The sequence below is a fragment of the Astatotilapia calliptera genome, chromosome 23 (genome assembly GCF_964374335.1).
Source record: "Astatotilapia calliptera chromosome 23, fAstCal68.1, whole genome shotgun sequence".
Lineage (NCBI taxonomy): Eukaryota > Metazoa > Chordata > Actinopteri > Cichliformes > Cichlidae > Astatotilapia > Astatotilapia calliptera.
In genome coordinates this window covers 42,936,979-42,964,761 of record NC_137443.1, presented here as the reverse complement: position 1 = coordinate 42,964,761, position 27,783 = coordinate 42,936,979, and the positions used below count along the sequence as shown (strand labels likewise).

The 27,783-nt window shown below is 41.6% G+C and overlaps 1 protein-coding gene and 1 long non-coding RNA gene across 6 annotated transcripts in view; one reads left to right on the top strand and one right to left on the bottom strand.

Moving 5' to 3' along the window:
* The window catches only part of LOC145423962 (protein NLRC3-like), a 197,522-nt gene that overhangs the window by 80,096 nt on the left and 89,643 nt on the right, over positions 1 to 27,783 (bottom strand). The gene's annotated exons all lie outside the window — the stretch shown is intronic.
* LOC113021507 (uncharacterized) lies at positions 12,119 to 13,445 on the top strand. The gene is made up of 3 exons (XR_013904939.1): positions 12,119 to 12,468; positions 12,574 to 12,695; positions 12,838 to 13,445. It is a non-coding gene; the product is annotated as an uncharacterized LOC113021507 (long non-coding RNA).

Sequence of the window (27,783 nt, the reverse complement as noted above, 5' to 3'; positions counted from 1 at the left end):
TTTGTCTCTAACTATCAGGAACCTTAACGTTAACTTTTATAAGTGGAAAAGTGTTAGTGTTCGTCCTCCAGCTTCACTGTTTATGTTATGCTAACATAGCTGTGTCGCTAGCGATCACGTAGCACATCATTATATACCAGCTAGCCCAACTTCAGTAACCCTACAAACGTCACTGCTGTTTAGTTTCCTGTCTTCATTTATGTTGGACGTGATAGCAGAGCTGTACGTTTGAATTTTTTCAGAAATCTCTCAGTCAGAACATTCAATATCATGCTTAGGTAACTAGCGAAACTAGCGAGCTAACTTCCGCTAGCTTCCTGCTAACTTCTAACTCCGTTAAATGTAATAAATTTTGTTTTCATGGATGCCTGGAAGTTAAACTTCATAGTTACACCTGGAAAAGCAGCAATGCTGATTGTTTTATTAAAGATGAAAGAATTGAGACAGTTTTTAACTCTCAGTGATGCTGCAGTGTTCGTTTGCCCTGAAGCATACAGAGTTTAGGACCCAGATTACTCCCAGATTTAAGAGCATCTTAGTCCGACAAATACGACAATAACGACGGCCGCTTGCATGTTCTGCAAAAAAATGTGCTTTGTCGTGTATCTGACGGACAAACACCAAACCAGTTCCACATCACTGAAGTTGCACCATTTTTACAAACCAATTCTGGTTCATCTGTTTCACTCAACAATCAGCCATGTGCGTATGAAAACAAAGGCGCTGCGCATGCGCGTTTTTCTCATATTCTATCGCGATATTTCATTTTCCTATCGTTGCCTAACATTATACCGGTATTACCGTGAACGGTATAATATGGCCCAGCCCTACTCCCCAGTGTACGAGGATACCGCCACCTGCTGGCTGAGCGAATGAACCCTATTGTAAACTGAATTAGCGTCATTACAAACGTGTGTTAAATTTGATTTAGTGATAATCGAGTGTGTTTATGCTTGTCTGTGTGGAGAGGATTGTTGGAAAAGTGATGATGATGTCCGCTATCACTGTCAATTGCCAGTAAACACTTCATCTGGCTGCTGAATCTTCACATGACATATTATAAAGTCTGTATTATTAACTCTGTCATTAGGCACCATTCTTCTTATTTTACGGCGCTGTTGTTCAATCGGGGGACGCTCTCTGTTGAGGAGAAAAGCAAATATTTGTTGCAGATACGGATTATCCATTGTTTAAATGTCCCGGTAGTCGAAAAGGAGGCAGAGCTGTTGAGAAATGCTAAGAGCTAACTAGGCACTAACTGTGTCATTCAAATATATTGAATGTCGCAATGTTGGCAAAGAGAGGAAGTGATGTAAGATTTGCGCATGCGGAGTACCGATCGGGTTTCCGGTACGGATCGGGTAGTGACAGACACGACCAGAGTTTCTGTCGCCATTTTAGTTTTTAGAAACGTCGTGATAAGGGCGGGTCTTACTGTGAACCTGCGTGCTCATTGGCTAATAACTTGAGATTGACAAGTCGTTATCCAATGAGCGCGCGGCTTCTCCCAACATAAAGTAGTTTCCTTTGAAAAACCAAAGTCTGATTATTTTTGCCTCCACTGACGGAGCCTGTTGTTCCCGCCACAGAGACACAGTAATGTCAGAGCGGTGTTAACACTCAGCTGCCTCAGCACAGCTCTCACTCTCTTCCTGCTCTCTCAGCTAAACTCACTTCCTCTCTACTTACAGGAAACCAGCGCTCAGAGGAGCCGACCGGCCTGACGTTTCACCCACAGACACGAACAGTGTGGAATTATTTTATGTCATAAGGAGACACATATTCATGTTAACACTCACCTGCCTCAGCTCCACCTTCCTCCTCCTGCTGCTCTGAACTAGTGATGGGTCATTCGCAAACGAAATGGCTCTTAGAGCCGGATCTTAGACGTGAACGACGGTTTGTTTGTTTTTTCTCTCAGCCTCTCTCTCTCGCACTTTTTTCTGCTTCACTCTGCACACGAGCCTTGTGCTTTACGCTGGGCAGAGGGGGGAGGGGCAGTAGTTACGCTCAGTAGCACAGGAACAGAGGGAGAGAGAGAGAAAGAGGCAGGGCCAACAACGTCACATTAGAAAGGTATAGTAATCATCCACAACTATTTTCAGTTGCAGATGATAAAGGATTCAGAAAGTTTATTCATGCAGGTCCATATGACAGAGAATATGCATGTTCTTTTTGTTTTCATATTTTAATTTATATTTAATTGTGTTGTGGTTTGCAGTGTTTTGTGTTGTTTCACTTTAAATTTGTAAAAGGAAAAAGCTGAAAATTTAAATAGTTAAAAGTTGAAATGTGAATAGTTGATTTTTGTATTATATGATTTATTTATTACATTTTATGTGGAGTGAATAAATAAAAGTATATTTACGCTGGCCCCTAGAGACAAAGCACGTACAAACTTCAAATCACGTACAAACTCCAAAACACGTAAAAACACGTACAAACTCCAAAACACATAAAAACTCCAAAACAGTGTGGGTGTGGGTGCATGTTCCCATTTTCAGTCTGTTTTAGTTTTCAGTTTAGAGGAACGCTGCAAACTCACAAAAACTTCTTTCTTGTGAGGTTTTGTTGTCAGACTGATAAAAGCAGCAGCAGCTGGTGTTTGATGAGCAGACGTGTGTTTCCTGTTCTGTAATAATCAGCTTGTTACCATCACATAATGAACTCAGCCGTGACCAATGAGGCCGTCCTTGTGCGGTTCTCTGGCGCTGATTCTGACTGTGACCTTCACCTCTGCAGGGTCGCCTCTGCTCGTGGCTCAGCTCGTGTTTGTCAGGCTGACAAAATAAAAGCTTCTTCATTTCTGTGGCTGAAGAGGAGTCTGCTCTTCTTCACCAACAGGAAGTGAAACATTTCTCACTGATTCTGAAATCTTCACTTGTCTCACAAATTCACAGTAACACACACACACGGTTGTGTTTTCATATCCTTGTGGGGACATCTATTTGACATCATGCTCTCCTCAGCCTTTTACTCTAACCATTAAGACTGAATGCCTAACCCTGACCTGACTGTCCCTGACACTAAAACCACATTCTGAGTCTCAAAAATGTCTTCAAACTTGTGGGGACGGGCATGTAAACATGCACACACACAGGTATTACAACACGTTCTCAGTCCCAACTCGTCAAATGTGTGACGCATGGTCAGGCTCCCTGTGCTTCACTTATGGACACGCAGGGTACCCCCCTCGCGTCGGGAATTGACGTGAAGGGTCCTCGGATTGAAGAGATTGCCGCGGAAGTGCCCGTTGTCGGTATATTTAGACATTTTCCAAATCACATTGTAGTGACGTATACAGAACACAATGAATTATATAATGTAAACAACTACCTGAAAAACAGGTAGAACGATACTTTTGTATCGTTTATTGCATTTATGGAGGGAGTGATGTATGCTGGGTAATGGCACAGCTAGCGACTGGGTGACTTTATTCACCCGCTTCAGCTGTTATCAGTCCATACAATGGGCGTTATTAGCACAAATCAGTCCCATAGATATGGGCCATCTCCTGCTAGATTGTTCAGAAGGTTGTTCTCATCCATCCAGGTGGAGGATCAAATCAAATCAAATCACTTTTATTGTCACATCACATGTGCAGGCACACTGGCACAGCACATGCGAGTGAAATTCTTGTGTGCGAGCCCCACAAGCAACAGAGATGTGCAAACACAACAACACAAACGAGCAAAATACAAGAATGGCTAATCTGAAACTAATAAATATATGTACAATATATAATAGTGTATGCATTTCTGGATGTGTATACTAAATATTTTCCTACGTGTGTGTGTGTGTGTGTGTGTGTGTGTATACACATTTTTACAAATTAAATAGTAAAAAAAATAATAATAAAATATATAAAATATACAGAGGTTTTTAGTTGGATATTGTGCAAAACAAGTGGCATTAATGTACAGTGTGTAGTGCATCACTAACAGGAGTGGATCACTAACAGGAGCGTGGAAGACTCCAGAATCCACTCTGGCTGGAATCCGGTGGATACAGCAGTGTTTACAGGTAAGACCATTTAAACGGACAGCATTTATAGAATGACTGTTAAAAGTCAGCGAGTGTCAATAATGTTAATGTGGTTATGTTAGTAATACACCGAGTGCTAATATAACAGCTTTAAGATGCATTTGTAGATATTATTACGTGTTTTACCGTCTGTAGATAACCTGCTGTTAGTTTGGTATTTTGTCCTAATCCGCTTGCCGTACCTCCGTGTAGGTGTGTGTATGTTTTGAGTGGTATAGGCGCCATTCCGTTATTGAATCCAAGCATGTAAGTTCTCTGCTGCTGTGCTGGTTAATAAAACCACGTTAACTGAGATTACTGCTTCATCATTATCATACTGGTGAACATACAACATGGTGTCAGAAGCGACGGAACACGTACTTCGTAGTTGACGGTGTTTTTTTTTTCCCCGTCTCAAGTCTATTTTGTGGGTGCGTTTTTTGTATCCGGACTGCAGACAACATGGCGGAAGGATTCAGGAGGCCCGACCCGCTTGTTTTCGATGGTAATGTTGCTGAAAATTGGCGCATTTTTGAGCAAGAGTATGACATTTTTATAGCGGCGGCACACTCTGACAAGCCAGCGCGCACACAAGCCTACATATTGCTCAACTTAGCAGGTCCCGAAGCTATAGAACGGGAGCGGTCTTTTGTTTACGCGCCAGAAGTGAGAGAGCCCGGCGAGGGAGGACGAGTCCTCATTCCTGCAGAATCGAAGGAGGATCCTGAGTGCCTCAAAAGGAAATTCAGAGAAACGTGCAGCCCTCAAACCAATGTCACGATGGAAAGACACAAGTTCAACACGCGGAATCAGAGGACTGGCGAGACTGTTGAATCCTATGTAAGTGATTTACGGATTAAAGCAAAAAGCTGCAGATTTGGTGATCTGAGTGAAGAACTAATAAGAGGCAGACTAGTTTGTGGCATCAACAATGACAATTTAAGGAAAGTGCTACTGCGTGATAGTGATTTAACGCTAGCAAAAGCCATATCTGTCTGCCAGATTCATGAAATGACTGAAGAGCATAATAAAACACTTGCTTTTCCTCAACAATCTGCATCAAATGTTGATGTGCTCCAGCCCACATTTACGAGAAAGCACAGAGGAGATAAAAAGAAAATACAAGGAGACAGGTCTGAAACACAGCATGTCACTAACTGTACTAACTGTGGGGGTGCTCATGCTGCAAAAAAGAGCAAATGTCCAGCTTTTGGGCAGCAGTGTCATGCATGCAAAAAGTGGAATCACTTTAAGAAACGGTGCAGAGCTGTTCGGCCTACCCAAAACGTAGCAAGACACAGAAAGTCAGTTCATCATGTGGAACCAGACCAAGCTGATGACAGCGGAGACGACACATTCTACGTTGATGGTGTAAATCTGCAATATGCAATCCATGCGACTGATGTGGATGTGGAACACAAAGAGGAAGTTTTTGTCACCGTGCAGATTAATGGGATTCCTGTTGAAATGAAGGTGGACACAGGTGCTAAATGTAATGTGCTTCCCAAGAAAACGGTTAACATTATAAGAGCAGATAAACAAATGAAAGCACACCCCAAGTCCGTTAACCTAGTAGCATTTGGAGGCAGCAAGATTCAAACCTCAGGTGTAATTAAGCTGCAGTGTTTTCTGCATGGGCAGCCACATATGCTATCATTCTTTGTTATTAATGAAGATGTTCAGCCAATACTTGGACTATGTGCATGCAGAGAAATGGGACTTGTATCATTCAGCAATGACGTCCACCAATTGAGCATGTCTGCAGATGACCTGTCACAACAGCTTATCACAGAATACAGCGACTTATTTTCTGATGAGCTTGGGAGGTTGCCAGTCACCTATCGCATGACACTGAACCCAGATGTGAAACCAGTTGTTCGCCCAGCACATCGCATCCCTTTGGCCATGAAAGACAGGGTCAAGGCAGAGCTGGTCAGGATGGAGAAATTAGGCGTCATTACTCCCGTCTCAGAGCCGACGGACTGGGTGTCTTCCATGGTAGCCACCAACAAGAAGGGCAAAGATGAAATCAGGATATGCATAAATCCTCGAGATTTAAACACTGCTCTGAAAAGACCACACCATCCCATGCGCACAGTAGAAGAAGTGGCTGCAATAATGTCAAACGCTACTGTGTTCTCTGTTTTGGATGCTAAGAACTCTTTTTGGCAGGTGTCATTGGATCAAAAATCATCCATGCTAACCACCTTCAGCACTTGTTTTGGTCGTTTCAGGTTCCTCAGAATGCCTTTTGGTCTTAACGCTGCCAGCGAGGTGTTTCAGAGAGCCATGGAGCAGATATTCGCTGGGTATCCATGTGCCATCATTGTTGATGATATACTCATCGGCGGAAGAACCATGAAAGAACATGACGACAACCTGAGAAAAGTCCTTGATCGTGCCAGAGAAGTAAACCTGCGACTAAACCCATTAAAGTGCAAATTCCGGCTGAATCAGGTCAGTTATGTCGGACACATTTTCACAAGCGAGGGGCTTAAATCAGACCCTTCCAAAACAGCCGCAATCAGAGAGATGCCAGTTCCAACAGATGTCCAAGCCCTGCAGAGGTTCCTGGGGATGGTCAATTATCTTGGAAAATTCATTCCAAACTTCAGCCATCTGTCAGCTCCTCTGCGACAGCTCACACACAAGGACAGCGAGTGGATGTGGGACACACAGCATCAGACTGCGTTCAAAGCACTTAAAGAGCACATGTCTAATCCACCTGTTCTGTCATATTATGATGTCAGCAAACCTGTGACACTAACGTGCGATGCATCACAGTATGGTCTTGGTGCAGCTTGCTTACAGGAAGGGCGACCTGTGGCATATGCTTCACGTACTCTGACAGACACTGAAACCAGATATGCTCAGATAGAAAAGGAGCTGCTGGCTGTTGTTTTCGCATGTACAAAGTTTCATGACTACATATATGGCAAGCCTGTGGTCGTAGAAACAGACCATCAGCCACTGGTCACCATACTAAAGAAACCTATTCACGCTGCACCAGCCAGATTACAGAGGATGTTGTTAAGGCTCCAAAAATACAACATCACCCTCACATATAAATGTGGAAAACACATGTATCTGGCTGACACACTGTCTCGTGCTCCCAACAGCTCCACTTTCCAGCAGCCTGAAGAAGAGGACAACTTTGATGTCATGACGGTGAGCTGCATCTCTTCTTCACGCCTGGAGGAACTTAAAGGACACACAGCTGAGGATGAGACACTGCAAGCGCTCAGCTCGTTCATTAAACATGGTTGGCCACAACGACTCCACAACCTTCCCACAGCAGTTCATCCATATTTTCCTTTCAGGGATGAGCTGATTGTGGATGATGGCATCATTCTTAAAGGTTCCAAAGCTGTGATCCCAAAATCACTGCAAGGAGACTACATCACCATCATGCACAGAGGACATCCCGGCGTAGAAGCTACCAAGCGGAGAGCACGGGGGATCGTCTTCTGGCCGTTCATGTCAAGAGATATTGAACAAACAGTTACTTCCTGCTCGGTGTGTAACAGCACTAAACCTCATCAACAAAAAGAGCCCCTTCATCTGCATGAAGTTCCAGAGCTTCCTTGGTCAACTGTGGCTACAGATATCTTTGAGTGGCACTGTCAGCACTATTTAGTAGTAGTCGACTCATACTCAGGCTGGTTTGAGATTGACCTGCTAAAGGATTTGACATCAGCGACAGTCATCAAAAAGCTGAAAAGACACTTCTCAGTTCATGGTGCTCCACACACTCTGATCTCAGACAATGGCAGGCAGTTTACAAGCCAGCGTTTCAAAGACTTCGCTTCACAGTGGGACTTTCAACATGTCACCAGCAGTCCAGAGTATCCTCAATCCAATGGGCTTGCTGAGAGAGCAGTGCGCAGTGCTAAACAGCTGATGGAGAAATCACACAGAGATGGCACTGATGTATTTCTCAACCTGCTGAACCTCAGGAATGTTCCACGTGATGTGAACCTGGGTTCCTCTGCAGAACGACTTCTATCCAGACAGACTCGAACTACGCTCCCAATCACAACGAAACTGCTCGAACCACAACATCTTGAATCTGAGAGAGTGAAAGCCCAACTACTCAACAAGAGACTGACTCAGAAGGTCTGTTATGACAGATCCAGCCGACCACTTCCACCTCTCAACGAAGGACAAGTAGTGAGGTTACAGACCCCACAGGGTTATGACCGCACAGGTGTGGTAAAGGAACTTTGTAAAGAACCTAGATCCTACCTGGTACAGTCAGATGGAAAAAATCGCAGACACATATTGCCTGTGTCTGAGCCTGTTACTGTTCAGAAAGACACTGATCATCATCATTATGATGGACTGCAGGTTGTGGGTGAAAACAATGATGTAGAACAGTTTAAAGACAGCACTCATGTTGAGAGCTCTTCTGATGTTTTGCATTCTCCAAGACCTTCCAAGAGTGATGGTGTTTACAGGACACGCTTTGGTCGTGTGTGCAAACCAAATCCAAGATATAAGGATTAATTGGGTACTAGTTAAAACACAGAACATTTTCAGGTTTGATGTTTGAGCCATCAGTAACTGATGTCAATGCTTCAAGTTAAATTCTGTTTGAGGTGATTTTCAGTAGTAATCATATTTAACTTTATACAGCAAAATGATATTCCTGTCATGTTTATTTCTTCCATCTGGTTGCAAATTTAAATGTTCCTAAGGGTCAGCGTATGTCACCTTTTATGCTGTGATTATTATTATTCAGTATGCATTAAACTTTATGTCCGGTTGGGGATGTACTAAAGAAGGGGGATGTAGATAACCTGCTGTTAGTTTGGTATTTTGTCCTAATCCGCTTGCCGTACCTCCGTGTAGGTGTGTGTATGTTTTGAGTGGTATAGGCGCCATTCCGTTATTGAATCCAAGCATGTAAGTTCTCTGCTGCTGTGCTGGTTAATAAAACCACGTTAACTGAGATTACTGCTTCATCATTATCATACTGGTGAACATACAACACCGTCTTTATGGTGCTAGCTTAAAGTTACGGTGTAAACGTTAGCTTATATTGGAGGAAAGCTGTTACTGGTTAAACGATGTTAGCACAGAAATATTAGCTTCTGTCATGACTGATGAAGTTACTAGTTAATAAAGTTTTCAGTAAAGTGTTTAATCGCAGCCACAGATTGACAGCAAATATCTCGATTAGCTTCAGTGCATCTATAATAAATATGTGCAAGTTTCAGTGCTTCGTTTAAACTGTATGATACTTATACTGACCCAGGGTCAGTGTAAAATACAATCCTAGCTGTGTGAACAAAGCCTGGCTCCTTTAATCCTGCATGACAAACCTCAGGATGCAGGTTATTATTACTCTTTCCTGCTGGCACACCTGTCACACCTGAGAGTCAGCTAGAAACTTACAGTGACGTGGACATCATGCAAAGACTGCCAGACTCTGTAATACTGCAAATGATCAGTGACTCAGGTTAACACTAAACTTTAAATGGCACCTCTGTGTCTCTGTGTGCTGAACATCTAGGATTGAGTCAGGATGCATCAGCTGAAGCTGTTATTTGTATATATCAGTATTTTTTTAATTCAGGTGTGAGGAAGATACGTAAGACTGCAGTGAAGCGATGCACCAGATGAATCCCTGGCCAAAGGTATCGTACTTAAATCAGACTACTGATCCAGCCACATCAGCCTTTTGTGAGGTCTGTTTAAAGTTGACTAAAAGTGAACTGCAGGTTCCTGAGAGGTGGACTGTGAGCACAGAAACACATGTTCATACATACAGCTGCAGCAAACTTACATTAATTTTAAATAGATTTGTTACTCTGATGTCTGTCTCTGTGTTAGTCCTCTGACAGACTGGTGACCTGTCCAGATGTGTTCTACCTATGACTACTGGGACAGGCTCTAGCCTCTGTAAAATAAATTTTCTGTTATTCTCATTTAAAGTGCTTATGCATATGCTTAGTTGTGACACTGTTACTGTTCAGTGAAAGTTTCTAAAACTAGATGAACTTACTTCAGCATCAGCAGTTTGGGAAAACAACTCCCTTTACAGGTGCTGATAAGGCCAAGGGCACAAAACAGCTTAACCATTGATCCGTTAGGTTTCATAGCGAGACACGTGAAGTGTGGTAGGATCAGTTTGTAACTTCCTCCCTCTTCCTTGGAATGCATAAAGGAGGAGGAGCACAACTTCTGTGGCAGCGCTGACATGACTGAACTGTGATGTTTGATGTGTGTTGGCGCAGTAATAAATAGCTTGATCACAGCTCTTTCTGTGTTGCAGACTTTATTTAAAAAATTCCACGACCCCCCCCCCCCCCCCCCCCCACACACACACACACACCCTCCCACTGTGAACATGAATTGAATATTCAGAGGACATTTGTTTAAATAGTTCTACAAATCGGAGCTGTTGGTGTGTCCTTGGATTGTGTGGTAATAATATTAGAGCCTGCAATCTTTCTTACTGAATCTCTACTATGAGTCATGTTACCTGAGATTAATTCTATGTTTACCTGTCAGCCTGGACGAATGTGCTGTGTGAAGGAAGTTAAATTAAATCAGATCTGAACTGCGTACATTTAAGGAACCTGTTCATATTTAATTGAAATATGAACCAGTGATTTTTTTGATTGCTGATTCCAAGAGAGTCTTTGTGGAAATCCTGTTTGGCTTTTTGTCATTTTAATTCTCTTTTCTGTTTTCCAGAACAGTTCTCCACAGTCACTGTCCACATGGGTCAGTGGGACCAAGAAGCACTCTGCTAATGTGGGACTCTGACCAGCAACATCCAGCAAGACCCAGACAGCGTTTTCTATCTCCCAGCTGGAGGTTTTTGTTTGTCTGTGACTGGAGAGTCAGATTTTTGTTGAGCTTCACACTTGCAGAGGTAAGTCAGTTTGCAGAGATCCCTCCCACCCTGGCTTTTATGTCCTAGATTTCTTATCTGAAACAGTAATATTTCAGTGACTGCTGCTTATACCACAGGTTAATACACGCTACTGATCCCTGATAGGAGAATCATCACCTCTGCCAACAAAGAAGCCTGGTGGATGTTTGTTTACAGTCTGATGATGGGACATCATGCTCTGCATCTTTAAAGTTTGTCTCTTGATTATTATTCATACCCAGTAATGTGAAGTATGCTCATATCTACTATAACTGAACCAACCTGGTGCTCTTCATTTATGGAGGCTGTTGAGTCTGAATGTTGGATGTTGTGTATCTCGTGTTCTCTGGGCTTTGTTGTCCTCAGTCTTTTTGCAGGATCAGAAAACAAAACCAGGAGGCGCGTAAATGTTTCTTCTCCATGATGTTTCTTCAAATGTTTCTTCTCCATGATGATAAGACTGTGACACGGGATGCCACCTTTGGTCTTGTGATGAAGCAAAGCTCAGGAAGAAGTGGGATTAAATGGTACCCACATGTATGCTGCTGAGAAGGATGTACAGGGGCACCTGCAGCCAAATCCAAGCTTCAGGTTAGTTGTAGTTGCAGAACGCTATAGACTGAGACAGCTGAGGCATCAAATGTTTGATTAAACGGATGAAAAAGAGAAGTTTCTTCCCCATAATTATCACTTCTTAAAATCTGTAGCAACTTCAAGTCTGTCAGCGTGCTGAGCATGCTCAGAATGTGACAATATATTTTTGTTCAATATTTAATTTCTTTCAGTTGCAATTGTTAAATGAAAAAAAAAATATATATATATATTCTTATAATTTAGCAAACTAATTTATCAAAAAAAAAAAAGTACATATATCTGTATTAGTTTTAATAAATTAATTTGACAGCTGTATTGAAAATACCATATTGTATTCATACAGAATCAGTTTGGTATCATTGTTTGTCTGATTGCTGAAACTAAGAGCTACTTTGATCTGTTTAGATCTAAAGTATCCAAAGTTGAGCTCTGATGTTTCTTCACCCCTGTGTGTGTGATATGTGATTCCTACATGCTGGCAGAGCAGCAGTTTGTGCTCACAGATGGTGACGGTGTGGAGAGACGGTGGTGTTTCCTCAGAAGAACCAGCAGAGTCACTTGCTGACTGATGTTCGTCTGCACTGCACAGAGGAAATCAACTGACCGAGGTTTGTCCAGTGACGTGTTATGAAATGTATATTTGTTTTATGCTTACAGTTATGTTTTTCTTGACAGAGGCTCTGCAGAGGTTAGACAAAGCAGAGAAAACATGTGCTTTACATTTTACTGTGATTTATTGAGATATTTGTTGCCTGATGTTCAGCAGGAATGGAGAAATAGAATCAAAGGGAGATGTTTTTGCTGTTTTTGTAATGATGTAAGTAAATCTTCAATATTATTTATTTGCTTGGTTATATTAGGAGTGTTTCTGAGTGAGGGCGGAGGAGTCATCATCCAGGTAAAGTGACGTGGATCAGTGGATACACTTGTCTCCCCTTTAAAGGAGACGATCCAAGTCATCCTTAAATGTTAGTGCTTTCAAATACACAAACATTTTTAAAGGACAAAAATGAACATCCAACTTTGACTGTAACACAAAATAAATCTTTGCATGTGTGTTTTCAAACTCTCAGATGGGCAGCATATCAGTCTTGGACTGTGTAACCTGCCGGAGCAGCACTGAATGACCACCACACACGAGCATGTTCCTGCAACATTCAGCATCTGATCCTTCATCTGTGTGCTTCTGCTTTTGGTAAGTAGAGTTACCCAACTCCAGTATTTCTAAACACATGCCATCCATTTCTGACGGCCTGGTTACTTCCTGTCAGTTACTTTAGAAACCATGTGGTCACCTGACCTAACACTGTTTCTTCTTCTTCCCCTTAATGTTCAAGTGTCACATGTCAAACAGCTGGAGAGGAAACTACACCAGTGTACTGGGATGTTTCACCAACACGTGCCAGATGCTGTTCCTTCATGGTGACATCACCAGAGACAGTCCCGCCCACCTCAGGACCTCGCCATTGATCATGATGATTATAATGATGACAGCGAGCGGAACTAAGACTGTAAAAATCCACGACCAGAATGTTTCTTTCTAATTATGAATGAATACTGAGAGCCTCTTTCTGTGTTTTGTCTGTTTTGGGTTTTTACCTCATTTGTTACTAACAAAGTTCACAAACTCACACAGTTTACATTCTGTATGTTTCCATCTTTACCAGCCACACTAACTGCATTTAAGAAAATAATCCTTAGAATTCGTCGTTTTTCTCTTTTGTAATTGATGATAATTCAGTGAATATACTGCGCTGCTTCCTTTTATTGCGTCACACATTGCTTTAAGTTTGTCAGTGTCCAGTTATTTTTTACTGCTGTTTGAATTCTCTGTATGTTTGACCCTGTAGACTGTTTGATGGACTGCTTGTCTTCCTGTTTGTAACCGCTGCCTGTTTTTTAATAAAGATTTGGATTTCTGACTTCAACACAGCCTCTGCGTGTCCTCCCTTTGTGTCCTCTTCCTCACTGAATGTGTTGCATGTGTCACAGATTCATTTTATTAACAGCTTTCCCACAGTGAGTTGCATCAGCATTCATTCACAGCACATTTCAGAAGGATTCAGATTAATGCAGTGATCTTACAGTCAGAATGATCCTGACAGAGTGCCACTGTAAATGATCTTTCATCAGGTACATTTTAAAGTTCAGTATTTCAAAGCAGGAGTTATGAAGACTCATGCTGGCATTAGGACTAATAATATGTACTTAAAGTCAAAGTTTTTTAATTATGCTAGAATATTGGAAGACAATCAACTTTTAGTGTTTTCCGCATATTAATTATTCTGAAATAGAGACGGTGACCCTAACTGTACAGAAGCACTAAACAACTGACAATCTAACAGACATCATTGGCCCGAGCCGTCATGCACAGGGTGTCGTGGTCTGGGTGGTTTTCCACAGCATCGGCTCCTCCCCACTGGGTGGAGTCTTTGTTGTTCCTCACCTGATGGCAATCATACCAGCAGTATTTATGACCGGCGCACTCAACTGGTCTTCGCCAGATTATCTGCCAACTTTAGTCAGTTCTCGGCCTCATGTCCATTCCTTGGTGACTCATCGTGTGTATTAACCGTATCTCCTCTGTTTTTCTCGTCAGCCTCTGAAACCCACCTACCAAGCTCTCCTGGAGACCAGTTTGCTGCCGCCGGTAATCCCTCTCCGTTTTGGAACTGCCATTCTCTCCTGCCTGCCTCCCTGCATTGCATGCAGCACCCACCTGGACCTCTCCTGCCTCCCCCCTCCACGCAACCCCCACCTGCAAGCTTGTAAGACAGCTCAGTGTACTATCCTTAGATTCACTCGCAACCCTCTGTGGGATTCCCCTGACTGCTCTCTCCTCTGTTTCAGTGCCCTGGCCCGCCACAGTTTCCCCTGCCCAGTACCTGCACCCAGTTATCCCTGCCATCTAGTTATCATCACAGTATTTTCTCTCACCTCAGACATCTAGTTTATGTTCATTGATTCTAGTCTGCAATTTCTGTTAGCCTCTGAGCTTTGTAAAATAAAGTCTCTTTTCGTTACACCTCACCCCTGGCCTCCGGTTTTTGATCTGCACTTGAGTCCATCCCATTTCCACGGGCCACTGCGCCATGACACAGTGAGTCTGATCCTTTGCTGTGAGAGTCTGACGAGCATGTTTCTGGTCAGTTTGGAAGAAATAATATCACAATGTTGATCTTTCTTTCAATATTCCTTCTCTTTTACAACATAAACTGTGATCAAAGCTACTTATGTTCACAGCATGTAATAATACTGACAGTCCAGGGCATTGTGGTCTGTTGAGCTAGGGTTAGGGTTAGGGTTAGCAATTCAGACATATGTAATCAATATTAAACGTCTCTGACGTGGGCCACTGTCTGCAGTGTTGGGAAATCCATACCAGGCTGGAACGAGTCAAGGTAGGTGAGCATCCACGAGAAGACACAGCAGATGCATCCTACTAATACTGACAGGACCAGGAGACTCCAGAAACCGAGCATCTTCTCTTCAGTGCCATCCTCTCCTGTCACCCTCTCTGCCCGCAGCTCTTTGAGTATGGGGTAGATAAGGGTGCAGAGAAACCCTTGTTACTAATTTGTATTATAATTCAATTTTCATGAAATATTCATATTCAGTATCGGTCCTTTTATATTATAACCACGTATCCACCCAGGCTCATGGTGGGGCAGGGCTCTGTCCTGGAATGCTTGAGTACAAGGTAACGTACACCCTGACCAGGTATCCAGTCTGTCAGAATTGTTTTCAATATTTGGTTCAAAAACATGAGTGACAACAAAAATCCAACTAGGATTCTTGCATATGATGAATGAAGTCTGTCTTTGACTGTATTGTCCAGCTGATCCATCAAACCCCCAGCAGGTGAACCTTATTCATGACATAACACGGTAACTAGGGATGGGTATCGTTTAGGTTTTATCCGATACCAGTGCCAAATCGGTACTTTTGAAACGGTGCCGGTGCTCAAACGGTGCTCAAACCGGTGCTTAAAGAATGGAGAACACAAAATTGGTCCAAAAACCTCTCATGTTCATCTGTTTTATGTAAAAAGATAACAATGTTAGCCTTTTCTGCAGCTATGGGGCATATATGGTATCACTCTTGGCTGGAAGCAGTGCTTAAACAATGGAAAAAACACAAACTTTGTCCTAAACCTCTCATGTTTAACTGTTTTCCACTTTTTCTTTGGTCATTTTAGCCTTTTTGGCCAGGGTGAAGGGAGTATCTGCCATCAAACAAGAAGACAGCCGCATGTAACTACGACGGTGTTTGCTAGTTCACCTTACTGCATTAATGTAATAACGTGGTTAGCCTACTCAGCGTAAATTACACACGAACAACATTAAGCTACTCACGCAGAGAAGAACGGCTGCTGCTGCCATCATCATCCGTCATCATTTCTGCTACACTGGCAGGGCTAGGGGCCAGGACTCTCCTCTTCGTGTTTTTGGGGGATGTTGCATAATAGGCAACCCACCCGCAGTAGATGCACTCGGTGTGAGGTCTCGCAGCAAGCTATCAAATACGGCGCATTTCTGGGCTTTTAAAAAAAACGCTATGCGTCGCCAGGTGTTTCATCAGATTCGAGGTGTTACCTCCTTTGACAGTATCACAGTATCAGCTTAAAGCACTTGTTGCAGGCTGCTGAGTTTGCATCTTTTGCTGTGAAGTACAGCCAGACTTTTGACCGCTTCGCCTTGGACATTTTTAATCTGTAGCTCTGCTCTAAAAGAACGTACGTACCTGGGCCCGCCTACTATCCTCGGAAACGTAAAATGATTGGCTAGAAGTGTATCACAGCTCAGGAAAAAAAAGCACCGAAATAAAGCACCGAAATGTGCGCTGCTTTTCGGTCTGGTTACTACCGTTTATGTCGGACACCGGTACCCATCCCTAACGGTAACAATGTAAAAAATGAAACAGCAACAGTCTAAATGTAAAGTGCATTCTAAACTGCTCTTCAATAAATCATATGCAAAGAGTCATTCAGGACTGTAAAACGTGAACTACAGAACCCAGAGTCTTCATCATTAAATCTCTGGTTGCTTCATTTTTCTATCCTATATCAGATACTTTAAGGTTAGGTTAGGTAAAGTTCCATTCTCATGGTGAGGCAAAGTGCTTTATGTGTGTGTGTGCATGTCATGAACGCCTATAAAAGGCCTATAATTAAAGAACAAAGTGGGGTTTGAGTTCGAGTTGCGGCAGACTGTCACTACTTGTAAATGGAACGCAGCCTTCCTGCGGCGGACAGCTAATAACAGGAATCGGAAGCGGTCCACCCAAGTCCACAGCAACCACCATAGCAACCGCCTAGCATGACCTTAAAAACATATTCTGTCTTCATAACTATCAAACACGTGAAAGTGAAAGTGTTACAGCTGCAGAGAGCTATGGCGGTATCTTTGGAAGCTGTTTACATAGCTAATAATATACGATGTAACCATGGAGACAGTCGGTCACGTGAGCTAGCGGTGCACGTTTACTACAGTGAATAAGGTGATTGCGTGCACAGCGTCCACACACTGCAGAGGGTAAAGACATTACTTCAATATTGTTTTATATTGATGTATATTTGCCTTCTGTTGACCATCACCTCAGGTTCACCATCACAGTTTCAGCAGACAGATGCACACTGTCTAAATATGAACACATTCAAAAACTCATGTCTCAGAAATAAGCACAGCTGTTCATGTTTGTCATTAGAGTTTTATTTGCAAGAAAATTATGAGCTTCATATTGTGCATCAAATAAAAGAACATTTCACAACTCTGAGTCAACAGAAACAGGAAACAGAAATGTCTCTAATGTAGACGTGTACAGTGTAGTGTAAGCATTAAAAGATCATAAAGGAAACACTAACATTTATGTGAAACTAATTGTAATAAAAAATGAGCAGGTGCTTTATAGATTTAAAAGAAAGAATCTGAAAACAACACTTTGTTGGTCTAAGTGATCAAAGTAGAAAACAGAACTGATGTTCAAGAACAAACCGTAGCTGCACTAATATTACACATCTCCAGTGTTGTGGTGAACAGACATGTTGCTTTTAAAACCACATGCAGTGTGTGACCGTGACTGTTCACTGAGACCATGAACGCCACTTTGCTGAAGCCTTCGCCTTCTTCTAAAATGGAAGCAGAAGGAGCACGAGCTGCTTTGATCTACTGAAAGGAAAAAGCAGAACATCTGAGCTGAAACCAGTCAGCTGAAATCATTAAGACAGGAACAATCATTCAATGCAGTGTCTCAGGTATCTTAGCCTGTTACAACTGTTGATACAAGCTAAATACGGTTAACACACAGTGTCAGGGAGCTCCAGTGTGGAACTAGTGGCTTTAGGTTTGTAGTCATTTAACTTTCATCCATTCATTCATTTAATTCAGGAGGAAGAAATGTCAGGTTGATGCAGGCTGGTTACATGCATTTGGTCCCATGCTGTCTTTAACTAAATGACTTGGTTCGTTTTATGGCTGGGCTGTATGTGGGGTTATATCATGTTATTTGGGCAGGAGTACCTGTCCTCTGTTAGACTTAGAAAGTTTCTCCATAAGTAGAGCTTCTAACTCTTCTAGCACATCTGTGGCTGACAGCTTTTTGGTGGCTCTTTTTACCCCACACTGGTTGTGAGTGTGTAAATAGCCCCACTAGTTCTTTTGGGTTGCAGTTAACTTGGGAGGAAGAGGTAGGTCTGCCATGACTAGATGAATAACAATTATCTGGGATACACAAATTTCATAATGCATGCATATATCTCTATAAACCTGCCTGAGGGCTGCCATTTTTTACATTCAGTTATTTCTTTGTTGAATCTAAATCATGAATGTGTTACAGTTAAACTGACACTGGTCAGTGTAAATGGCTCATTGGGACACAGAAACCTTTAAATTAAACCCCATCACCTGATATCGAGTGTCAAACAATATCAAAGCTGTAAAAGCTGTTTACAGTCAGAATTTATAAAACTATGATTGTAAATAAATTCAAACAAGTGAGCTTTTCTCTTTGTGCTGAATATCAACACTGTGATTTCTTAGACCAGGGGTGTCAAACTCAAATATACAGTGGGCCAAAATTCAAAACTGGAACAAAGTCGTGGGCTAACATTAATATTTATTGAAAAAAATCTTCCTCCAGATATAACAAGGAACCTTTTCTTACAGACTCAAATAAGTTTTGCTGAAAAACTGAATATGGAATAAGCAACGCTTAATACTGAACGATATATAACTTATATAAACATATATAACTTAATATTGCACACATGCAAAATTGAAATTCCAATTAAATAACATATCACTGGAATGCATTTCTTAAATAAAAATTGTATTTGCAGCCTTCTGATTTAAATTTTAGCAGTAAACTTTTTCCCCAGGCTAATAATAAATGTAAAAATAAAATAACAATAATAAACCACTTAACTAATAAAAATATCATTAAACGTGAAACCATTCAAGCCCATGTCTGGGAGTAGCAAGACAAATTGCACAAAGAAAATGGTAATTATAGCTCAGTTTGCTACACACTGATCTACTCTGATGCGTCCAAGCCAGATACCTGGCATCTCTTCTTGGATGCTAGTTCCTCAATGTCTGGGCTCAGGCTCTGAGCTGAGGAAATCCTCAGGATCGAGTGAAGGTGTTCATCGGTCAGACGTCTCCTGTGAGATGTTTTGGCCATCTTCATTGAGGAGAATAGTTGCTCACATAGGTAAGTGCTGCCGAACATGGAGAGCATCTGAGCAGCGTGGGTGCGGAGCCCAGGCATTGTGTCAGGGATGAAATGTGGAAATTGTGAAGCGCCCACAGCATCATACTTTGATTTCAGTGTGTCACTACACTGGAGTTCAATCAGCTCCATTTGGAGGTTTGTTGGTACTTTTGCCACGTCAACTGCAAAAGGATTACTGAGCAGTTCAAATCGACATTTCTGGGCGTCAAAGTCGGCAAACCGCCGGGTAAACTCAGTACTGAGTACACAGAGTTTTTCAGCAAACTGTGCACATGGGAACACAACAGTAGAGATTTGCATGTTCATCGTTTGGCAGCAGGGAAAATGGCCCAGGTTTCCTTGTAGCATCTGATTCTGCCACAGGCACAATTTCGTTTTAAAAGCCCTCACTGCAGCGTACATATCTGTGATGATACGCCCCGTCCCTGAAGCTGCAGGTTCAGCGCATCGAGATGGCTCGTGATATCACACATAAAGGCCAGCTCACACAGAAACTCTTGCTCCCTGAGCTCAGCTGTGTCTTGCCCTTTGCTTTCCAGAAACTGAAATATTTCCTCGCGTAGCTCGAAACATCTGTTCAGTACTTTCCCTCGGCTTAACCACCTCACCTCCGTGTGATACGGCACGTCTCCGTATTCCGAACCACACTCCTCAAGAAAAGATTTGAATTGGCGGTGATTCAGACCTTTGGCTCTTATAAAGTTAACTACTCGTGTTACTGCGGTCATAACATGTTCCATCTTTAGGGCTTTGCCACAAAGTGATTCTTGATGTATGATGCAGTGATAAACAGTCAGCTCACCTGCACAGTTCTCTGCTCGCATCTTCTCCCGTACCCTGCCCACCAGTCCGCTCCTTTGACCACACATCGCTGGTGCACCATCTGTCGTTAACCCCACAAGTTTTTCCCATGGCAACTTCATTTCAGTCAGACATTTGGAAACCTCTTCAAATATTTCCTTCCCTGTGGTTGTTCCATGCATTGATTTTAATCCTAAAAGTTCTTCCGTAACACAGAGAGTTGAGTCCACACCACGGATGAAGACTGAAAGCTGGGCAGTATCAGAGGCGTCGCTGCTCTCATCCACAGCGAGGGAGAATGCAACGAAACTGTTTCCCTTCTCCATCAGCTGGTTATTTAGATTGTTGGCAAGTTCACGTGTGCGATCAGCTACTGTGTTTCTGCTCAGGCTAACATTTGAAAATGCTTGCTTTTTCTCTGGGCACACAACGTCGCAAACTTTCATCATACAACTTTTCACAAACTCTCCCTCACTGAAGGGCTGGGCTGATTTTGCGATCTCTGCTGCCACAACAAAACTAGCCTTTACAGCAGCCTCACTTTGTGATATGGCTTTTTTGAACATAGTCTGTTGTGAAACAAAACTTCTTTTCATCTCTTCTGCTTTCCGGCGCCTTTGAGTCATGTCCAGGTCCTTGTACTTCTCTTGGTGTTTCGTTTCATAGTGTCGTCTAATGTTGTACTCCTTGGTTAAAGCCACATGAGCTCCACATACAAGACAAACAGGTCTGTCTTTTACATAGGTAAACAGATATTCTGTCTCCCACCTGTCCAGAAAGCTCCTGCTTTTGTTCTTTCTTTTCGCCATTTTGGGAGAGGTAGCGCGGCAGTATTCGCGCGGTTGCTATGACTACAGTCAACAGAGGAGAGGGCGTTAATCCGGTTGTTCAGTCTGACGTCACTAGCTGTGTCTGGGTCTAAACTCCGCTGCAGGTCCATATATCAAACGATCACTATGGCATTACTGAGAGTTGAAAAACTGTCTGAAGTCTTTCATCTTTAATAAAATGATCAGCGTTCTGCTCTACCAGGTGTAACAATTGAGTTTAACATCCAGGCATCCATGAAAACGGAATTTATGACATTTAACGGAGTTAGAAGTTAGCAGGGAGTTAGCTCGCTAGCTTCTATCTAAATACAATATAGCATGTCCTGACTGCGGGGTTTTGGAAACAAATTCAAACGTACAGCTCTGCTATCACTTCCAGCATAAATGAAGACAGAAAACTAAACAGCAGTGACGTTTGTAGGGTTACTGAAGTTGGGCTAGCTGGTATATAATGATGTGCTACGTGACCGCTAGCGACACAGCTATGTTAGCATAATATAAACAAGCTAACTTTTTTTCCACTCGATAAAAGTTAACGTGAGTGTTCTCAGTGGTCAGGAACAAATGTAATCGCATGGCAGGATGCTGTAAAAGGACCAAACTTCAGCCAGGAGAACAACTGAGATAATCCATCCACAATACGAGGTTAGTCATTCATATACTGCTGCATGGGCTGGGCTGTAGTTACATCCTAAGGTTTTAAAAACTGAGCTTAAATAAATGATTAGCGGTAATAAAACCCGAGGGAGGTCAACAGTGATCACTGACTGTTTTAGGAGCTTTTTGAGATCAAATAGAAGAAAATACATAACATTAAACATGTTAACAACACAAAAGCCATATTAAACGCAGACTACTTTAGACCCGGAAGTAGGATTCATCACGTCATCACTGAACAACCGGATGGGTCCTGTCCTGACTGACGCGCCAAAACGCCAACAGAGCATTCTGGGAGTTGTAGTATTAGCAGTACATGCGCTGCATAAGACCGGCGGGCCAGCTCTAATAGTAATTTGGTATGGCCTCGCGGGCCAAATGTAATTAGGCTGCGGGCCAAATTTGGCCCGCGGGCCAGAGTTTGACACCTATGTCTTAGACTGTAAGCTTTACTTCAGCACAACCAGTTGTAGAAGCTGCCACTCCAAATGTCTTTTGATAACAAGAAAAAAAATACCTTTTCAGTCCACGGCCTGAAGTTCTTCTCTGACATCTTCTGCCATCAGCTTTGTCTGCTGGTTTGAAGACAATAAACCACAAAAAAGATGATTTAGTCACTTTGTCTGCGTCATGCAGCTCGAATGTGTCGTGTAACGATGTTGAATAGCCGTCATTATCCCTCTGCTGTGTCAGTAGGATTGTACTGTACAGCATCTCATTGATATGTGAGGAATGCTAATGTAACACGATAACAGACTTACATCATTAAAACATAAAGGACAGGAGATATTTAGATATTTTTATATTTATATTACATTTTATAGCTGACGGATATTACTAAATAGATAGAATTTACTAAATAGCTGGATGAACATGAAAAATATGTCTATAATAACAAATGACCATGAGAGCCAGTAGAATTAATTCAACTGGACACTCAAACGACGTCCTTAAATGCTCTTTAAGTGGCAGAACAAACGAACAAACACTTAATCGCTTACTTGAGATGAAATCTGCTCAGCTACTTTGAAAACAGCTTCTAACTGGTTCCTCCTTTAACAGGAGGTTTTTCAGACTACATGTAGCTGTCCTCTATGTCAGCTCACACATTTACATTCATGTCACACTTATTTCTGCTTTCCCATTTTATAATTATTACTTACATTTTGATTAGATACCTTCAGTTTGTAAATGATCAGATTACATAATTGGAATACAATGTATCCAATTCAGGGTTGCGGGAGGATGAAGCCTATCCCAGCTGATACAGGACAAAGACAGGCTGCCAGTTTATTGCAGGGCTAACACAATATGTGTAACAGAAAATCCACTTAAATGTTTGATATTTCTTATAATAAGCATAATTATGACTATTATTTAAAGGTTTCTTTATAAATACATTTTGATTTTTTATAACCTCTAAAATATAAACCTGAGCTGTTAAATTCTGACCTCTGACCTCACTGCAGCTCCTTCTTGGAAGTACGTCTGCTTCTTGTCTTCCCCCAGTGTTGACCGCCTGCCCTTGATATCACGTACTGTACCTGAGGAACAGAAAAGGACAAACACTTGCCTTCATTTAAGAAGTACATTCATACAGAGGTAATCTATGGAATCACACTAGTTCACCCTTTGGGAGAAATCAGTTCCTGTGAAACATTTCTGTATATGAACATCATGTGGAGAATGAATGAAATGAGTTCTTCCGGTGACTCAGCAGTCCCACACTGACAATTGAAATCTAGTTAAACTATTAAGCATATTTGCTCTTCTGAAATCTGTGTTAAACAACAACAAACATAAATTAGTAACAAAAATACAGCTGAGTAGAGGCTTTACAAACCACCAGCAGCCATAATGCTAAATTTTAATCTTCAAATGTTTCTGAGCCGTCTTCAACCTGCTTTTAACACATTAAAGTCCCACAGTCAGTGCAGCACTGGTGTCAAGCCAGCCTCCAATTCGAGACTTGCAGTCAAGCCAGCCTCCAGTTTGTTTTACGTTCCCTGTGTATTCAAAGTATTACGGGAATGGATGTGGAAACCGGATTTCAAAATAAAAGCCAACTTCGAGTGAATTAACAGATATGTTTTTTTTGTTTTTTTTTCTTTTTTCTACTTTCTTTTCTTTCTATTTTTACTGCACTTTACATACGTCAACATGTCAAACTGTTTGCAATCTATCTAAAAAGAAACCAATTCAAAGCACGGGCATGGAGGACTTCCTGGAAAGTTAGCTGGGAATTTTTTGGCTTCAATTTCACACATATTTGAAGTGCTTTGAGGAAGTTGTGCATTTACTGTCTTTTAAGTAACTCACTCTTGGGATCCGCTTGAATGTATGCTAGTTTCTTTCCTAATTAAATCATGTGAATGTCACCTTGTGGCTTGGTATTCTCAGCAAAACCATGCAGGTAGGTGTTGTGGAAAGGACAGAGAGGAGCAGCATTATAAACAGTAGGTGCTGTAAAAGGTGGTGTTTGGCAGGTGAGTCAGTGGCTCCTAATATAGAGCCAAGTAGTAGTTGTGGGTGTTAAGTGTTGGAGGTGTGACTGGACTTTTTTTTTTTTCTTTTTTGCCTGTCCCGTTTGGCTCTTTTGCCATCAGAATTATTGTCTAAAGGCAAAGAAAGATGCCCAACGGATTTACTTTACCAAATTGACCATCCCAGCCTTGCCGTAATGGTCCATTTGATTCACCTTTTATTGTTTATTTTATTTTCACTTGCTGAATACGGGATAGACTTGACTGGGGGAATGAAGGGGAGAAAGAAAGAGGGAAAGAGAAACAGCTGAGAAGAGGGACGGGGGAGAAGGGCAAAAAACAAAAACCAACAGAACGGGCAGAAAAAGAAAAAAAATGCATCTAATTAACAATTAACAGATATGTTAAGAACATAATAACATATAATTTAGGCTTTTTATTTTTATTTTACAAACTCTAATGAACGATCTATATGACACAGCCTTGTACCCTAATTGTGCCCTGTCACTATCAAGGCCATCTTAGTTTGGATTTCAAAGTAAAAGCCCTGTGAATCTTCATTTTTGAACTACTCTTTCAATGACTTCATAATGCTCTGAAAAGCAAAAGTCGTATTTCCAAATACTATTTGAACTTTGTATCAACACTTTCCAACCGCAGTCTTTTTCACAGTGATACCATATCAATATCAAGTCAGTCTGATTTTGCTTTTCATAGTAATGGCCCTTTGAAATTGCCGATATTTGACTTAATCTTCTAACGATTCAAAATGCTCTAAAATGAAAAATTCTTGTTTCCACAGGGTAATTCCACTTTAGATCAACAGTATACAACCCCACAGTGATACCATATCAATATCAAGTAATTCTGATTTTGCTTTCAAAAATAAAAGCCCTTTCAAATTGTCCATAATTGACCTAACTTTTAGTGATTTCAAAATGCTCTAAAATGGAAAGTTCCTGTTTCCACAGGGTAATTCCACCTTAGAATTATTCTGAAATGTTTTTTTATTCTTTCTGTTACTCACATTTATGTTTTGATGTGCAATGGTGTTAGTTTGAATGACATCTCCAAGGCCCTTTAATTTATAATTGTCTTTTTGGTTTTTTCTTTTTACTTTGTTTGTCAAGTATTCACCACATTTAAAACCCACAAAAAAAAAGACAATAGTTAACTTTAAAATTAGTACAGAGGTGGACAATAAACTCAGCTGTGGTGTCTTTCGTCTTATGCAGTCAGAGAGATTATTGAATGTTTGGGTGGATGTATTTTCCTCTGTGGTGGGTTACGATGTGCGCCCACCACCCAAGGCTCCGTGGGGCTTGGTGGTGGTGCTAATGTAGGCCCCCGTCCGGATGGGCCTTTGTGGCTTCCAGGGGTGCCTACTTGGGTCAGCGGGGGACCTGGCCCCACGAGAGAGTACTTTGCCTTCACTTCCCTCCCCTCCTCATCCCAACTCCATCACACCGCCACACATGCAGGGCTTTGGGGTACAGTTGTTTCACTGAGGTGGGTGTGAGACATTCCTGCTGTGTCCCCTTCCGACCACCTGTACCTCAATTTTATTCCACAATCTATACATCAACATCACTTGTGCTGGGCATGCTGAATGGCGTCCAAGGGATGGTCTGTGTATTCAACCTCTCCTAAGTTGCCGGTGCCCACGTCTCAATTTTAAATACATGTAGATGGTAATGTTTCTTGGCAGGGGCCGTGCTGACACCAATATTTATTCTCTACTGTTACTTATACTTATCTAGGTTGTGGATGTGATACTTGCTGTTGTGTATTGTGTTATATTTTTGCTTGTTTTCTTTTCTGTTTTTTTCTTCCAGTAGGTAATCCAATGGAATTTACTGTCTTGTGTCACCGTCCCACATCCCCTCTGTTTTTCCCCATCTTTTGAACGTCTCTTGTCTAAGTCTTAATATTTCCTATCAACCACTTATGTGTATTCCTTTGATAATAACTGCAAATTTAAATTTTACAATAAAATGATTGAATAAATAGAGATATTTTAAAATTTTAATCAAGTGGAGCAATATTGCAAAGCCATAATGGTCCACTTGAAAAAAACAAAATCTGTTGGAGAGCCTATACCGCCCACTACTGGACATGCGAGCTTTGAGTGTCTGACTCTGTCGACATTCCAAATACTAGAGGTGAAAACATGTCATTTTGAACATAAAAGTCTTGTGCAGAAAAAATGCCGAAGAAGGAGAAGGGGTGAGTTCGTTTTTTAAGTATAAACTTTAAATATTAACTTTTAAAATTTGCTAACAAAGTAGTTCATCTCCAATTACATGTAATTGAGTAATCAAGTCTTGTAGCTAGGGATGGGTACCGGTGTCATAAACGGTAGTAACCAGACCGAAAAGCAGCGCACATTTCAGTGCTTTATTTCGGTGCTTTTTTTTCCTGAGCTGTGATACACTTCTAGCCAATCATTTTATGTTTCTGAGGATAGTAGGCGGGTCCAGGTACGTACGTTCTTTTAGAGCAGAGCTACAGATTAAAAATGCCCAAGACGAAGCGGTCAAAAGTCTGGCTGTACTTCACAGCAAAATATGCAAACTCAGCAGCCTGCAACAAGTGCTTTAAGTTGATACTGTGATACTGTCAAAGGAGGTAACACCTCGAATCTGATGAAACACCTGGCGACGCATAGCGTTTTTTTTAAAAGCCGAGAAATGCGCCGTATTTGATAGCTTGCTGCGAGACCTCACACCGAGCGCATCTACTGCGGGTGTGGTGCCTGTTATCGGACCCGGATTTAGCAACATCCCCAAAAACCCGAAGAGTAGAGTCCTGGCCCCTAGCCCTGCCAGTGTAGCAGAAATGATGAGGATGATGATGCAGCAGCAGCCGTTCTTCTCTGCGTGAGTAGCTTAATGTTGTTCGTGTGTAATTTACTTTGAGTAGGCTAACCACGTTATTACATTAATGCACGTAAGGTGAACTAGCAAACATCATCATAGCTACATGCGGCTGTCTTCTTGTTTGATGGCAGATGCTCCCTTCACCCTGGCCAAAAAGGCTAAAATGACCAAAGAAAAAGTGGAAAACAGCTAAACATGAGAGGTTTTTGGACAAAGTTTGTGTTTTTTCCATTGTTTAAGCACTGCTTCCAGCCAAGAGTGATACCATATATGCCCCATAGCTGTAGAAAAGGCTAACATTGTTATCTTTTTACAAAAAACCAGCTGAACATGAGTGGTTTTTGGACCAATTTTATGTTCTCCATTCTTTAAGCACCGGTTTGAGCACCGTTTGAGCACCGGCACCGTTTCAAAAGTACCGATTTGGCACCGGTATCGGATAAAACCTAAACGATACCCATCCCTACTTGTAGCCTAGCCTAAGATATTAGCTAGTTTATTTCTGATTGTAAAAATGTCTTTTTTCTTATGTGTAACACTTAAAATTACATTTATTTCACCATATTTTTTCGATAACAGGCTTCGCTATGAGCAAAAACAAAAAAAGATTTGCGCACAGGACTCAGGCAAAGTTGTAGCATACGGCAGAAATTAATTAACACGTGTTCTATAACAGGCACATCTGTTGCTAACAGGCAATGGCTTTTTAACATCAAGTGCTGCACATTTTCTTCAGGGGCATTGCATTTCACAAAAACATGTTCAAATAGTACTTGAATAGAAACAAAGTTGATAGTTTTGTAATTAGTGGCACCGATTTAAAATTGTTCTCAATTCATTGAGAATATTATACATATTCTTTATAAAATGTTATGATTTCAATGATATAAATGACAATGTAA